This window comes from Pteropus medius, unplaced genomic scaffold (assembly GCF_902729225.1).
Source record: "Pteropus medius unplaced genomic scaffold, Ma_sr-lr_union100, whole genome shotgun sequence".
In the NCBI taxonomy this organism is placed as follows: Eukaryota; Metazoa; Chordata; class Mammalia; order Chiroptera; family Pteropodidae; genus Pteropus; species Pteropus medius.
Genome location: NW_024349222.1, coordinates 6365271 through 6379821, shown reverse-complemented (window position 1 = coordinate 6379821; position 14551 = coordinate 6365271). Strand labels below are relative to the sequence as shown.

General features: G+C 34.4%; 1 non-coding gene and 1 pseudogene across 1 annotated transcript; one reads left to right on the top strand and one right to left on the bottom strand.

The window, feature by feature from the left end:
• Window positions 1-7966: 7966 nt before the first annotated feature.
• LOC120617174 (5S ribosomal RNA) lies at window positions 7967-8085 on the bottom strand. Its single transcript, XR_005656797.1, has one exon. It is a non-coding gene; the product is annotated as a 5S ribosomal RNA (ribosomal RNA).
• Window positions 8086-12587: 4502 nt separating this feature from the next.
• LOC120617202 (uncharacterized) lies at window positions 12588-12703 on the top strand (annotated as a pseudogene).
• The last annotated feature ends 1848 nt before the right edge of the window (window positions 12704-14551 follow it).

The window sequence follows — 14551 nt, the reverse complement described above, 5'->3', positions numbered from 1 at the left end:
TGCATTTCTCGTTGGAGTGAAAAATTATAATAAGACCTGAAAGCAGCTGTTTCAAGTAGACTACTAAAGCTTCCTCAGTGACTGAAAGTACACTATCTGAAATCCCATCCATAAACTTGTCAGTAAAATATATTAGCATTTTAACCACATGATACTCTTTCTTTCACCAATAAATGATATTTGAATACAGAGCAGAAAAAATTCTTGGGAACACACATTTTTTTGAGGACCTATATTGATTAAGCAAATAGTACCTTTTCCATCTTCCACTTTATTCCACATACATTTAAAGCCGATTTCACTGATGAAGAAAACATCTGCTTTTCAGAGGATATGAAGGGGTACAGAAAGGATAAATGAGAAATAAAAGTTTAACATGATAAACTCAAAGGAAGAAGTAAAGAACCTTAAAGGCCTATATTATAACATAGTTACAATTTAGAATTAAAACTTATGATACAGTCAAAATACCTGAGCATTTGAAAATATTATTATTGTTGCCTTTCTAACAAGGTTATAGAATTCTTTAAGGCAAGGCTATTATCTTTTTTATCCTCCATTGTGTAGAAGAAGCATCATGCATAATACACAGAAGATATTCAGTAATTACTTGTTGATTAACAAATTCTTCACTTGATATTTTTTTTTTTTTTGAGCATTAACTGATATAGATACTATGGGGAATTTAAAAAGGCACTGTTCTAGAGGCGTTATAGTTGACTCAAATAGAACTGAGAGACATATGTACACTAGAAGGTCAGATAGCATAAAAGCAACATCTGTCTCTCTCTTTCTGTCTCTCTGAAGAAAATATGGAGGATATTCACAACAGCTAAAAAATTTTAAGAGAAATTGTTGTGAATCTAGTGAAATTCTATTTGTGTGTTATTCAGTGTATTATTAAATTTCATTAAAAATACATCAGTACATTCATTTAATGTTTTAGGAAAACATTCATAATAATATATGCACAGAAGTTGAATTGGTATGAGAATTGGATTCTTTTAAAAATAAATGGAATTGATTTCCATGTTGATATTATATCTTTATACATTCCTCCTATTTCAAGTCAACTCAATACACTGAAATATCCCAAAAGAACAGATGAGAAGAACATCTAGAGGATTGGATGCAATTTTCCTATAGCAGAAAGTTCCCATTTACCATTCATCAAAAGCAAGAACTCTTTGGGCAATTGTTCTCTTTGCTGTTGGTACAGAGCTAGGATGTACTTTGTTAAGTAAACCTTGGGAGAATTTTAGATCCTTTTTCAAACTATGCTGGAAGTTCTACTCCCTTTTCTAACCATATTGGGTTGTGTAATGATAACTTTTAAATGAATCGTTATAATACAGAGACATATCCTACAAATTTAATAATGGTCACCATGAACAGCAGTATGCAATAAGGTTTCCTCAGCAGGGACATATTCTTTCTGGAAAGAAAATTTAATTATCTAGCTTGACTACTGTGTAATTCAAACGCTAGCTATTGTGGCTCTTTCATACTACACAATGGTGTTAGTGGCAGACAGAAGAGTGATAGTTACCAGCCCCAAAGGCAAACTCGGAGAACTGAACTGCCCAGTGCTTTGCTTTTATTCAATTTTCGAATTAATATCCAGCTCTTTAGGCATTCCTCCCTCATAAACCATGTATGATAAAAGGAAATGGTTGGTATTTTAATTGTGTGATGATTGTATGCTATCTTCTTTTTCTTGTGTTTTGTCTTCTACCTTTTGGTAGAGGCAGGGAATCAGAAAGGGAGAATACCATGGAGTCAAACAACTTTGCACAGAGGGATAGACAGGCTCACTACAAAAACTTCGTATCGTCTTTCTTAAGCAATTATAAAAGTACTTTACGTTTCTGAAAAAAAAAAAACCAATATAAATCCAAAGTTGTTGTTGCCTGCAGCAGAGGCAATGTAGCTTAGTGAACAGCAGCCTTGATTCAGATACCTTGCTGGTATTCTGAAATGTATAATTAGCCTGTTGAAAGGGTGATAATTCCATGGGAGGAGATGATAGGGTGAAAAGGGTCAGATTGGGGAAAAAAGCACTACTGAGATCATAAGGAATGTCTGGTGGATTTGACTTTGAGATGCCCTACTTTATACTTGACCTTCCTCAGTTGCTGAGAGCAAAATGGACTGGAGAACTTAAGATCAGCTTGCCCAATCCATTGAAAAAGCTAGCTAGGTTTTCTGGAATCCTTAGTTGTTATTGCAAAGGATGTGCACAAGCCTATTTTCTATATATGTACTATTGAGTAGTAGAGAAAATGATAAGCCCAAAGTCAAAGGACTTGGATTCTAGAATTACTACTTGGATTCTACTGTTTCCTAGCTGCATGATCTCAGTTTTGCTATATATATATATATAAAGGGTTGCTAAAAGAGTAGGTCCTGCCTAGCTTCTAGGTCCTTATTGGGATGTCATATTGAGTATATGAGATATTAAATTTGAAAATAATTTATAATTTAGAAAGATCTAAGAAACCTGTGGTGGTATTATTATTGTTATTATTATTATTATTATTAACAACTAAGGAGACAGTGGTGTCCGGTGTAAAATTAAAGCCTCTTGACTCTCAGTGCCTTTAGCAATCATATATTCTATGATTTTTCTGCTGAGAAGGGGAGATGGTGCTAATTTATTTACCCTGGCATTTTCTTGTGCACAAATGTCACCCCTCTCCATCAACAAAAATATGCTTGCTGACATTTCTTGTAAATTGCTTATTTCTCTAGCAGCTGAAGTGAGATCAAAGAACATGTATATGTAAGTCTATACTATTTTTGATATTATAAGTGATACATGATCATTATAGTTTTATGTTAAAGTAGAGGACAAGGTAAAGAGTTATTTACACAGTTGGCTCCAGGTTCTGAGAAGCTGTTCCCTGAAATTTCTGATTGAGACAGTTTTCACAGTCAGTCTACAATGCTAATTTGATCATGCCCTTCCTTGCTTAGAAGCTTTTGTTGAAAGTCATCACCTTAAAAGAATAAAATACAGTATTATTTGTACTGCACACAGCTCACAATTAGAGTCATTATCTATTAGACTCATCTGCTTCTTACATGTTAGGCTTCATTAATATTTTTTGTAGTTATCCAAGGAAATATTTCCATTTCATTTATACCTTTGCACTTGCTATCTCCTTTGTCAAATGTACTCTTGCTGCTTTGCCCTTGTGTAAACATCTGCTTATTCTTAAAGTACAAGTTCAAGAGCCATCTACTCTTTGAAGTATTCTTTGCTTCTCATAGGCAGAGAGGTTGCCTCTTCTCTGCCATGATGTACCTTGTACATGTTTCTGCTATAGAACTACTATTTTGGTCTGGTTGAAGAAGAATTTCCTAGGTCTGAAGATAAAACTAACAATAGATCTTTTGCTCCTATCAAAGAGAAAACAGAGACACATGCTGTAAGAGCAAAACAGAAAACAAGCAACTCCCACCTCCCATCTCCCTCCACTCAGAGGGGAGGAGGGTACAGTTTCCTACCACTCCAGGCAGGTACATGCTGATGCTGGACAGATGTTGTTCAGTCGGGGACAGCAATTCGATTAGCACATTCCTGCATCTGGACACCAGGACAGAATTGTCCAGAAATAGCAAGGACAGAAACGTGTCATGCTGTATCAAGTTGCTCCAGGGAGAAGGCCCGAGGATTCTTTCTTCTCTGAAGCTGAGTATAATTCTTGCTCTTACTGGGATCAGAGAGGGATTTCAGAGATGAGCTGACATGCATGTAGGTAATTCAGGGGTCGTCCTACATTATATCATCAAAAACATAAACCTCTGATGAATCGGACATTTGTATTTTATTCAAATTATTTAATTCTAATTAAATATTTATTTTAATAATGTAGAACCTCAATAGGCTTCAATTATTGTGGATTAGGAGACTATCTTGTGACCAAAGAAAAAGCTGTTTGAAGTAGCATTTTCTAGCAGGTCCTGGATCTTGCAGAGGAAGTCTCCCCTTGTAGAGAAACTGCAGATATTTTTGTCTCCAGTTGGACTCTGTGCATCCTTTAGTTTAGTGCATGGACTACATTCCTATAATGCCACTCCTGATGATAATGCTAATTTTCTGGCAATGAATGTTTCATTTTATTCAAGAATCGGGTTTCTTTAAAATCCCAGAGGACTATGGAATATTTCTAGGAAATCGTTTCAATACATCTAAAGCCTTGCACGGCACTGTTGTGAAGAAGTATTCTGCAATCCAGTGAAGTCACCTCAAAACTGAATCTCTGAGAGAACGCACACTCTTTTTCTGACCTCTTAGCTTTTATATTTTATGTTGTCAACAAAGAGTTTTACTGAAAACGAATGTATAGTTACGTGCCTCCTGAGTTTCTGTGGTAAAAGTGAAGAACTTGGTGTATACGGTTGTTTAAAATAATGATGGATTTCTACATTAAGCAATGACAAGCCCCAAATAATTTTATTTTCATGTGAGTTATTCAGATTAAGTCTTCCCTTTTTACCTCCTCGAGGAGGTACAATGGATAAAGCCTTCCCATAATTTGAAACCTTGAGAACTGAGAGCAACGTGAGAAATCTCTGTTCTGCAACCAGTCGCTTTTCTGGTTGCAAGCAATATAGCTATCTGCCACTGCTTCACAAATGGTATATGGATGTGCACAAAGGACTCAATGCCACCTAAAATCCTGGTTAAATGGCCTTTAGCCCAGTAGTATACACTTAAGGTCACCATGGTGGCAAGAGAGTGAGGTAATTTCTGTAATCCTATTTTGGAAGGTTAGAAAAATGATTTTTGCATTCCCAGAGTGAAACAAACCAGGGAAGAAACATGGTGTACCAGAAAAAGGGCTATAATTTGAAATAGGTGGTCTTAGAAAGATTCATGGAAAGACTGATGTTTGAACAGAGATATAAAGAAGATGATGAAGAAAACCATGCAGATATTTGGGTGCTGGAAAGTGTTTCTAGGAGAGAAAAGAGAAAGTACAAAGGCCCTGAGATTGGAGAGTTTTTAAGACTGGCAAAAAGGCCAGAATGGCTGGAGCATATTTGGGGGCTGGTAAATTGTAGAGATGAAGATGAAGAGATAACAGAGTCAAATATTGTAGTTATAAGGTTTTGGCTTTTTTTTTTTTCCCTGAGTCAGTAAAGTTTTGAGGACATAGGAGTACCACGTTACCTGACATGTTTAAGATAGATAATTCTGGCTACTTAGTAAAGAATAGATAGAAAGGGTGTGAATAGAAGCAAGGAGACTTTATAAAAGACTTTAAAGTAATTCAGGCAAGAGTTGGTGATGACTGGCACCAGAGGAGTGACTAGTGATGAACTGGTGAGACAAGGCCAGATTCTGTGTATATTTTGATGATAGAGAAAACATCATCTGCCAATGGATTTGATATAGGACAGGGAGAAGAATGGAGAGAATGGAAGAGGAGGGGAGGAGAGAAGAGAAGAGAGGAACGGTAAGCCTGAGCAACTAGAAGAATGGAACTTCCCTTAATGGAAGTGAGGAAGACTGTAGTGGAACAGGTTTGGGTGGGCATGAGCAGAGAAGATGAATCTTGGACATGCTTTGTCTGAGAGTGTATTCTACATCTGAATTGGGATGTTGAATAGGTAGTTGTATATTCCCATTTTGAGTTGAGGGGTGAGTTTTGGGCTGGATATAAAATTTCTTTATTCTAAATTAGTTTTAAACATTGGGTCATTTTATATTCTGGCAGTCAGAATAAATCCTGTTCTGGTGAGATACCTTTGGGGACTTTATTCATTTATCTGCTGCCTTTCATACTATATTGGAGAAATGAGGGCTGCATGACACTGAACAATTGGTAGACCAATATAGATATTTACAGTAGAAATTAGGGAACACAATTACATGATATATTCTAAATAGAATGTGCACAGCAGAGGTAATGTAGCTTAGTTAACATAGCAGCCTTGATTCAAATCCCAGGTCTTCCACTTACTAGCACTACGAACCTCATTTTCCTCATTTAAAGATCGTGGGTCGTATTACTTTCCTTGCAGGATTATTGAGAGTATTAAATTTTATATGTGCATCTAAGTACACTGATCAGCGAGAATAGGCATTCCATAGATATAAGCAATTACACAAATTTCGACCCGTTTCAAAGTAATAAAAAAGTAATAATACTAATGCTATTAATATTACTTAATAGCAGTTGTCGGCAATGGTGATGAGTAATGAATGGCATGAAAATATATCCAGATGCTTCTATTTTGTAATCGGTTACAGAGAAAATGTATTGACAGAGATGGTGTAAGCGTTGATGGCATATTTCTAAATTATTGTTAGTATAGTGATTGTTTTGCTCTTTTTCATTTTATTTATATATTTATTTAACCTTATTTTTAAATAGATAATACATACCCATGAAATAAATTTAATAGTATAGAACGAAATAGTGAAACTTACTTCAGTTAGATTCACTCAACCTTCCCACTTTCCAGTTATTTTTCCTTAAGTCAGCCATTATTGTCATTACAGTTTGCGATTATTTATCATGGCACAAATTTGTGAGTATATATGATAAATTCCTGGAAATGTAGTTGCTATATCTACAAGCATATGTGCATTTAAAAATGGTTGATGGATACTGCCAAATTATTCTCCCTTGATAGTTCACCAATTCATGATTCCACCAACTGCTTCTTTCTCTATAACCGATGAACAAGAATAAAATTTTTAACTGATCTTTTTATACAAATTGTCAGATTAAGCTAATATTTTACTTTTTATTACTATTTTGTTATTATTTTTATAGTAAATCAACTTTAATGATTCTTGTAGATAAATGGGAACATAAGGAAATTTGAAGTGTCAGAACTGCTCTCTTGAAATGAGGGCTGATTATTTGCAGTTATAAAAAGGTCACTGCAGCAGTTGCTAGTAATCAACAAAGAAATAAATTTATACAGTTTTTGTTCTCAAAGCAACTAGTTTTTTTCTCCTATTATTTATTGGGCATATTTGTGAATGCCAAATTATTCTTAGTCTTTATCACTTCACTAAGAACAATTTAAGATATCTTATTTCACACACAAAGTATATATACATGGAGAGATGAAAGATATACTTCTGGATAAATAATAATAATAAATATAAGTTGACCATGTTGGTTTAAACAAATATTTGACAGATTTAGATAAATATGTTTTCTTCTTAATTATCTAAAAACATTTTGAACTTGAAAAAATAATTGAAAATCATATAAAAGAAAATAGATTTAATAAACTACACTCAGTGTAAATGTTGCACAAAAGTTATTTCATTGCTTTGTAGATCTTTTCCTTTAGCTGGCTAGAGAGTAAGTTCTAATTTCTTTTAGGGTCAGGAGGATTTGTTTTTATAAGGTAGAGATTCCCAGAATTTCTCAAAACTTATTTCTGTAACATGGCTTTAATGATGAGCAGCTTGACTTGGGGGCAGAATTTCAGACAGAGAATGCCATTTCCTTGAAAACTTAAAAGTATCCCTACGCTTTCATTATTGTTAACGAGAATGGGGGCAGGTTGTGGGTGGAGGTGGAACAAATTTTCTAGTAGATTCTTAAAAACTGTTAGAAATATACATAGTACCACAAGGCCTTATATTTACTAGGCAGTCAATAAATATTTGTTGAACAAATGAAATAACTAAATAAAGAAAAAATAAACACATATGGAGTAATTTGGGCAACCTACTTAACTGCTTTGATTTTGTTTCCTCATGTACAAATTGGAGATAATAGAACATACCTTACAAGAATTGTTGTGAGCATTACATTATGAAAACTCAATAAATATTACTTGTGGTAGTGATGATTTTCTTTATAGTGAAGGAGAGAATTCCATAACTTTTTTTTTTTAGGTGAGGCAACACTTGATTGACCTCACAGATTGCAAGAACCTTGTCAACTTACAATCTCTTCTTTTTTTTAGTTTTTTTTTTTTTAACGACTGGTTACAGCACCTGGTTTTCCTAGGTGGTCTCCCATCCAAGTACTAACCAGGCCTGACCCTGCTTAGCTTCCGAGATCAGACGGGATCAGGCTTGTTCAGGGTAGCATGGCTGTAGACTTTATTACTTTCATTAGTACTTTCATTCATAGTATGAAGGAATAATAACATCTTATTAAATAATTAGGGTTTTGAGGTAAACAGTTTCTTCAAAGAGGACAAGAAAATTTTCATTTGCTTTGCCAGATTTCTTCAGTATCTTAGTTAATATAGGTTGCCAAACTGACACCTTAAATATTAAATCATTTAGTCACTAGCTACTACTTTATCTAGAGCCATAACATTAGTGTTTGAAGAAGCTGCATTATTGATGGTTTTCACTCAAACTGACCTGAAGCTCATGTATGTATTACCCATGCCACTGTACCCTTAAATTTCCCAAGTACTTCTTTTCATGGACTTTGACCATTTTAACCTAGCTTACCCTTCTAGGAAACTGGGAATATATAAAATAAAATTTGTGCATAGTAAGCCGGATAAATAATTGGTTTTAAACTAATTAACAATTAAAAATGGCATATGACAAACGTAAGTCTTTTAATAGGAAGTTCAAATTCTCTATGCCTCCAAAATTCCAATCTCTTGGGTTGGAACCCAAACATATATTTGAAAGGGCAGGAATCTCTTATTTTTCAAGTCCTTCCATCGTATATAGTCTATGATAGTGGTTCCAAAACCAAAATGATGGCCCAAGAAAACAAGAGTCTCAATAACTTCTCTAGTCAGCCAAGATATTAAAAAAATAAAAGCAATGTGGTATGTTCTCCAATAAAGTTAAATTTTGTTAATTTTTATTAAAAATTTGAGATATTTTTTTTTATTTAAATATCTATTATAAAAGGAAATTGTGGTAATAGTAGATAATAGTAATCATTGTATATCAGCTCCCAAAAAGTTGATCACTCCATGTGTCCCCTAATATTTTCTTTCCTTAGCTGGCTAGAGTCTAAGTTCAAATTTCTCTTAGGATTATACTTTCTATTCAGCTACTTAATGACCATCTCTCTATATAGTATATGATATTCTGCTAGAACCATGCTACATTTATATTCCTTATTATTTGAATTCCATTAGATTCACTTCTTCAACAAATCTCTCTCTCTCTCTCTCTCTCTCTCTTTGTTTTTATATATATACACACTCACTATACACACACTATGCATATAAATAACATATTATTAGCATAACATGTAATGATGGGGTATTTGATCACTACTGACCAGCTCTACATCTAATTTCACAGGTTTTTAGAATTAGAATCCTTTCCATTATTACCCTCTTAATTCTCTTCTATTACCTACTATCTTGTTCTAATAAAACAAAGAAAAGTTTTACAAATATATAGTTGAAGGGTACTCAGAAAGCTAAAAAAGCTCTCACCATCAGAAACCTAACAGTATGTTTTATATTCAACTAGAGATAAAACAAAGCAAAAGCAAAGAATAAAAAAGTACCCAAATTAGAAATATATCTTAACTGAACCCTGCAAAAATACTGTAGAGCTTGAGTTATTTTTCTTAAGAAGAATGAAGCCTACACATCATTGAGCTCCAGATTTGGGGGGAAAGTTCTAGTCCAGTGCTTTTCGTTGCTTGAATCGGCTTAAAGGGAATTGTCTGCTGTGCTTGATGATTTGACAGATTCTGGAAGCTGCTAGATGTTCTAGACTCAATGGAGTAGAACACCATACACTAAAACTGATTCATGATCCACTTAGTGGAGAAGGAAAAAGTTTTTACCTGATGGGATACACTGTTAATTTGAATTGTTTCCACAGCTGAATTTTTTGTTGTTGTTGTTTAGTACTCTTATTTAAAATGTTCTGAAACAAGACTTATAATTCTAGAAAACTATCTCTATCTCTTTTCCAAGTTATTAAACTACAAATGAATTCAAGAAGTCTACAAAAATGCCTTTGACTTTTGTAGAACAGAATAGATTGCAAAATGCTTTCACGTACACAATCTTATTTGATGGACAATGTTCCCATGAAAGAGACCCAAGAAGTGACATCTACATTGATTGACTTGCATCCCAAAATGTGTTCTCTGACTCCAAGTTTTGGATCTTTCTATGAGAATGTACTGTCTCTGATATTATTTTTTTAAAAAATGTTTTTCTGTCTCTAAGTATTTTACCTACCCACTCTGACTTGATGATACATTTGGAAAAAAAATAATTTTTTTTCCTGCACATGTTGAAACTTTTTCAGACATTTAGATATTCATTTACTTAGATATTATCTTTACCTTTTTAAATTCTTTTTCTGTATTTAGAGAAAAACCATGGTTTATGAAAGTCACTTAGAGATAATTATCTGCCTGTAATTGATGATGACTGCTTGAAGTTTTCTAGGGGGTATATAGTTTATGGCTGGTCATCACATTAGAATCTGTCTCATGGGGCTGCATCACACTGTTTGAAATACAGTATGGGAAATAGTAGAAAACTACCAGGAATTTCAACCTAAAATGACCCATGTGGCTTACTCAGGATTCTGTTTGATATATTTCATTTTTAATATGAATACTGGGATTTGTGATTTAAATTTTATTTGGCAAAAATCTTCCTGCTGAAAATTTGAGCTTTATTTTGTCTATCCTTTATTTCTATGCTTTCTCCCTTTTTATTAGAGAATTAAAATCATTAGAATGCAATGAACTACCTCCTCCAGAAAACCTTTAGATGAGTGCCAGCAATTTCATTCTTCTGTCTTTGTTCATAGTTTGCATGATCATGAATTATCTTCTGTTTTCTAGTTAACATATTTATACTTTGTGCATTTTCTTCCTTTTCCCATACCAAGGCCCATTCTCCATTTAGGTCCTCAGTGATGTGGCCTCTACTTTGTTTCCTTAATAGTTATTGTGATAGAAGTTTCTAAATTCTTGGTTTGGCAAGATTCAGAGTATATGAATGGTGATAGTAAAATTTAAAAATGTATTAGATGTACTGTAGTACAGTGCAATGTAAGAGAACACAATATCAGAGAGGTAAATAAAATCCTCACATACTCCCCAAATTCCCTGAAATTAGAGACTCCATTTCTGCTCAGGCATAATATTAAAACTCTATTTTATTGTGAACTCAATGGATAAATGGAAAAGTGCATAAAATAAATAATATACATACAAAGAGTACATCTATGTCACTGCCACCTAGGTTAAGAAATAGAACATTGCAGAATTCCAGAAAATCTCTGCATTACCCATACTGGCTCTGCTGATATTTATGTGGTATATTTCTTAGCTTTACTTTAGATTTTACAGTTGTTCACTCTGTAGTCAGTGCTGTTAGTCCTCTACGCTGCCTCTCACATATCCATTAGCAGATTCTTTGAATTTCCACAGCAAAAACTGACAGTTGCCCACTTATCTGGAGAATTACCTTTGGACAAATGGAAGTGCTACCTAGGAGCCTGCATCCTCTCTCTCTACAACCTCACTACTGACTGACTGGCACTGTGGCACAAAAGGCCAATCCCCTAATTTAAGATTGAACTAACTATGTGATGCTCTAGTGCTTCATCTTGGGATCGGACTAAAGCTAGTCTCTAGCTAAGACATCATTCTTGCAGGCTTTTTTCTCTACCTAAAGAGTTTGCTTGCCACATACCCCTAGCCAATTTATACTAGTTTTGCCTGATATAAATTATTTTTGTAGTTTATGTACTTGAGATCAAATGCCATATATTTGTTGTGTCTATTTTATTTTTTTCTTCTCATTTTTGTTCATATGCATACCCAATTTTCTCAAATCATTTATTGTATTTTTAAGACTCATCTGTTTTGCATGCGATTGTAGTTTGCTTATTTTTATTTCTGTGTAATAAAAGAAAACTAATGTTTAATAAAAACCAATAAATTATATTTTTATTCTACTATTGTTGGATATATTGTTGGTTTTGTTTCCATTTTTTTTTTTTTTACTATTGCACACTATGCAATTATGAAGATAATCGTTCCTGTATCCTGATGCACATATTCTCTTTTCTGTGGGGCCGAGCTTCTTGAACTTTAAGCATGCTTAAGAATCATCTGATGGACTTGTTAAAACCCAGATTCTGAGACTCAATTCTAGAGTTTCTATATCTGAAGGTCTTGGTGGGGATTTGCATCTCTACATGTTCTCAGATGATGCTGATGCTGCTGGTCTAGGGAACGCCCACTGGAGAAACCACTGCAATGGAGTACATTCCTAGGAGTGAGATTGCTAGGTTAAGAGTGTTGGTATTGGTTAATACGTATTACATTTTTTTCCCCTCATGTAGACCATTTCTCTAATAATTCTCTTTGCCTTAAAATTTGTTTTGTTTAATATTACTACAGTTATATTAACCTTGGAGGAGACTTTGATTTATCTTTAAAAAAAATCATTTTACTTTCAACCTTTCTGTAAACTTTAATTTTAAACGTGTTTATGATCAAGCTCTTATAGCTAGTTATTATTTTTTAAATCAATATGACAATCATTGGGACATGGTTCCGTAGTGTAGCGGTTAGCACATCTGCTTTACATGCAGAAGATCCTGGGTTCATGCCCCAGTGGAGCCACAGTTCATGGTTTATGGCCAAGCCACCTTGAACAAGCCCGATGTCTGATCTCAGAAGTTAAGCATGGTCAGGCCTGGTTAGTACTTGGATGGGAGACCACCTAGGAAAACCAGGTGCTGTAGGCATAAATAATAATAATTAATAAAAAAAATAACAATCATTGCTTTTTAATTTAAGCATGTAATTAATTTACATTTAATGCAATTACTGAAATATTTGGATTTAAGTTTATTATGTTTTTATGTGATTAATAATTGTTTTGCCTAGTCTATATTCCTGTTTTTCCTTTGTTGCTATTCACATGCACAACATATGCACAGACAATTAACACAAATACATATATATCCACTATATATATATATATACGAACGCATAATATTTAAGAATTTAAAAGTTATCATTTTTTTAACTTCCAAATTTTTAACACATCTATTTATGGGTTACCCTAGAGATGATAATAGGCACCAATAATTTATCAGAGAGTACTATCTTTATCTGAATTGTTCTTTTGGAAAACAGGGATTTTAGAACACTTTTTATTCAGCTATGTTCTCCCTATTTATATGCTATTGTTTTATGTGTTTTCTTTTTCTGTATATTAAACCCCACAAGACACTGTTAATTTTATTTCCTATAATCAATGTTTATTTGAATCTACTACATATTTTTTTTTTGCTCACTGTGCCCTTCTGAATTTCTAAGCTCAAATCTACATGAATGTAGCAAGAATGGTTGTTTTATTGTCTATATCTAATAATTCCAAAAACTGGATTCCCAATATTTCTCTCTGTTTTCTGTTGTTCCTCCTGGTTTGGCTCATCTTGTTTATGTGTTCGTTGTCTTTTTTTGTTGAAGATTGCATTGAAAAATTACTTTTAGAAATAATTTGAGATGTGGAATGTTGTTTATTTATTTGTTTGTTTGTTTTCCAGAGAGGATACAATAGTTAGGGCCTTGGCAGCAACAGAATCCACTGGGAAGGATTTAGGGTCTCACATACAGAATGTTGTGTGATAGGAAAGCAACTAGGGATGTTGAGTCACCCAGTCAGCATTTGAAGGAACAAAGGGAAGTGGCAGTGGAGGGCCACCTGTGGAGTTTTACTTGTAGATGGATGCAGCTTGGCCAGAACCGCAGTACCAAAGCAAAATGGAGTGGGAGAAGCAATGCCCTAATTTCTCTGTCCTTGTACTTGCTGATTTCCTGACTATGCTTTCCCTTGTCCAAAACCAAGTAGAAGCCAGGGAACAGGGGAGCCTGGATGATGCAGTCAATTAGGTGTTAGTGACACTGAAGCAAAGAACAGGGAAGAGAAGGTAGAAAGTAGATCTGGAGAGCAAATGTGAACTAACAAGTATAGTGGTTATATTTTTACTCTCTTAGGCTCCTTGCTAGGGCCAGTGCTGGAGTTTTTCAGGGACACCTTAGTAAGCCACTGGAATATAGTCCAATCTCTCTCTGTCAAGGTGTAGAGTCTCCAGGCCTGAACCAGAGAGGTGATGACTCACCAAAGTCTCTTGTCTTGGTGGGTGCTGTATGCCACCCTTTACTCAGTGAGTCCACAAAAAACCAAGCTTTACCTTTCAGATACCTTTAGTCAGCCTATAAAATCTCCAGAGCAGAAGCAGAGCTCAGCTCTAATGTTCTCTGATCTTGTCCTGGTGATTACCCATTGCTTTTGACATTTTTATTAGGAAACTTGGAGGGAGGTGGGGAGGATCTAACTATTTTTTTTGTCTTTTGAAGGAGGATCGGACAGGAATTGGCAAACCTCGGTCTGTGAGGCAAATTCAGCTCAATGCTTGTTTTTGTAAATAAAGTTTTATTGGGAAAAAACCAGACCTGTTTATTAACATATTGTCTATGACTGTATTCATGCCACAATGGCAGTTTTGAGTAGTTGTGGTAGAGACAGTAGAGCCCACAAAGCCTTAATATTAACTACCTAGCTCTTCACAGAAAAAGGTTGCTGC